Below are 3,306 nucleotides of genomic sequence, written 5' to 3'. Positions count from 1 at the left end.
CCAAATCACCCAGAGAATAGACATTAGCCCCCCCCCAATCCCCAGCACAACCACCACTTGCAACACATCCCCCACCCAACCCGAACATATTCCCCACCCAACCCCCAATACATCCATCACCCAACCCCCAACACAACCACCACCACCCACCATCGACACATCCACCACCCACCCCCAACACATCCACCACCCAACACCCACAAACACTAAAAGAGCTACTCCAAAATACCTTTAAGAGGTTCAAAATGAAAAATTATTGCAAATTCTCTAAACGGGATGAAATTATAAAGAGGCCCTTTTGGGCAAAAACTTTAGAGAATGCCCACAACTACAACCACAATGAACCACAAAGCCTTCTCATATTTCATTTGAAGCAACTTCATACCGGTCACCTCAATGAGCCACAACCACAACCCCTTCCTATATTTCATTTGAGGCAACTAAATGCCCACACCACACACATAGCCACAACCACCATACACATACCCTTAACAACATACAACACCCAACCCCAACCCATACAACACACAACCACACATATACCCACAACCACGACACACAGAGCACCCAAGCACATCCTAACACAACACACCTTCATAACCACCATACAAATATCCTCCAAACCCACACAAAACACCCAACCACAACCCACATCACACACAATCATACACACACCTACAACCACAACACATAACACCCGACCACAACCCTACACAACTAGATACCCACACCCACCACACACACACCCACAACCATAACACAGTACACCCAACCACAACCCTCATTTTGCACCTTAATGAAACATATCCCCTCATTTTTAAATACATGCAATTATATACAGGCCACCCAAAACATTTCCATCTACAAATGAAGCATCCTCCTTCATCAATTTTTCAATTTATAGTTGAAACATAAAAGAAAAAATATTACAATATTTAATAGATGCTAATGCAGAAAGGCCACATGAAAGAATGCTATGAACAAACCAAGCACTCTCTTAAATCTAATTTTCAGATTGTCACTCAAACATCAAGGGAATTGATGAAATCTCATCCAATATTTTTCATTTGCGGCAATGACATGCATGACGCCTGAAAACTTGCTATCCACAAATGAGCACCCTATGCAAATGTGTATCTGAAACCCTTCTATCTTGAAATCAAGCACACACTTTCACCCATTCTCCAAATTACATCCAAAAATTGGAAAATTGTATAAAAAAAGTTATTCTATTGGAAAATCACATATAAAATATCATTTCATCGAAAAATCGCCACAAATCACATATGGTAACATATTTCATAGAAAATTAGTTACTAAGCATAATAACCAAAGGTTGGAGGGAGGAGGAAGAGGTAAAAGACACTGTTAATCATGAGATAGGAGCATTCGAGGGAGAGAGAGGAGTGAGGAGTCACCTAGGGCAGAACGGGGGTCGAGCGAGGAACGAATGACATGTGGGTAATAAGCAAGGAGAATAATGCGAGCCGTGAAGTTGAGCCCACTGCCTTGTTTATTAAAAAAAATTGAAAAAATTATTCGAATAAGCAGAATGAACGTACGAAAAAAATGCCTTAGCTGCTTTTTTAAAATGCAAACACACCAAAGAAGCTGCCCCAAACGGGGCCAAAATAGCTCAATAGTTAACTTGATGACATAAACACCAGTGAAATGAGACATGCTTGTGCTACCAACAAACAAAGCGATATGTGATGCCTAATGGAAGTGATGGGAGACAATTGAATGGTTTGTTTTAACTGATATATAACTTGGGGGAGGCAACCAATGGTCATTTGAGCACACAATTTTGCTTATAACTTACTCTGTAATTGATTTAGTGAATTACATAAGTTATGATGTCACATCTTAGATTTGAAAGATGATACACCTCTACCAGGCGTGATGAAAGGATTTGAGCTTGTTTTGTATTGGCAGAAGAGATGATTATATCAATCAAGGACTAAAATAAGCATGGAAAGCTAAATTTTATTTCATTTCATAAATATGAATTTAACTAATAGAAAAAAATAGAAAAAACAAGGAAATAATTGAAACTAAACTAAAAGATTAAAAAATTATACAAAAAACTCAGAAGCGAAATACAATAATTAATTTAATAACAAAAAATACCTAAAAGTAAATCTAATGCTAGATGTTTGCTCATACAATTTTTCGGGATAATAGGGGCAGTTGCCTTGGATTTTTTGTCTCTCCGGTTTGTGCCTCCACACCTTTAGAAACTGAGTGTTTCGTCATTTGGTATGCTTTACAAATTGCAGCTATCTTTCGTTTCAATTTGATTTATATTGAATCAGATTCTATTGCTATTGTTAACATGTTCAACAAGGTCTCTCCAATCACTTGGAATATTCTCTGTTTGTTTAACATTATTCAAGATTTTATTAAAAGGCACCATTTGGTTATATAGATGCATTTCATTTACAAGGAATGTAATTCCCCTGCCGACTGACTTGCTAAACAGGGATTAAGTAGAATTTTGGTGGGTATTTTGCCCCCACCTCAATTACAATTACTTTTGAATTGTGACTTATTAAATGTGCCTTACATCAGAAATTAATCTTTATTGGCTCACTGGTCTTGTTGACATCTTTCTGATATGTGTTCCTCTTTTTTATTTCATTTTCCTGCTCCACTACCTGAACAGGATTCAACTCTGGGCTAATTTCGGTTTGGAATATACTATTTGGAATATTTTGATTATTGTCAAACTACTCCTCTGCTATATTCTTGATGCCGAGGGCCCATTACTCCTGCTTCAAACTGTAAATTTGCTGCATTTAATTCTTATTTTATGCATTGGCTTTTGTTTGGTATTTAGCTAGCTTTGGGTATCTCTTTTCTTAGAAAAGTTTGGATACTCCAATATATTTACTGTTTCACGGTAACCTTATATTCTTATTTGAGCTATGGAATACCTTTGGATTTATGGAATAGGGAGTTTAATGCTGATTATCCAGAACTTTTTTTGATGGTACTACTTAGCGAGGAGGAGTACTTTGGTTTAAAAGACGCAATTTCTTCTACTGCACTCTAGCTTAAGACGTCCTCGATTACCGTTTTGGATGGTGTTGTGTGTAAAGAACTTTTATGGGAGCACTTTAAATGTTTGTTTTATCTCTTTCAAACTGATGAAATTTTTGGGTATTCTATACATTTTTGTTATTTTACTTTTTTTGGGTGGAGTTGTAATGCGGATTGTGGAACCCCTAGGATTTATCTTGATTTTCTTTTTGCTTTTAGTCGGAGATCTGCTTTCCCTCCCTCATTTTGTAACAACTTTTTATA

The sequence above is a fragment of the Phalaenopsis equestris genome, unplaced genomic scaffold (genome assembly GCF_001263595.1).
Source record: "Phalaenopsis equestris unplaced genomic scaffold, ASM126359v1 Scaffold232353, whole genome shotgun sequence".
NCBI lineage: Eukaryota > Viridiplantae > Streptophyta > Magnoliopsida > Asparagales > Orchidaceae > Phalaenopsis > Phalaenopsis equestris.
This window is presented reverse-complemented; position numbering follows the sequence as displayed.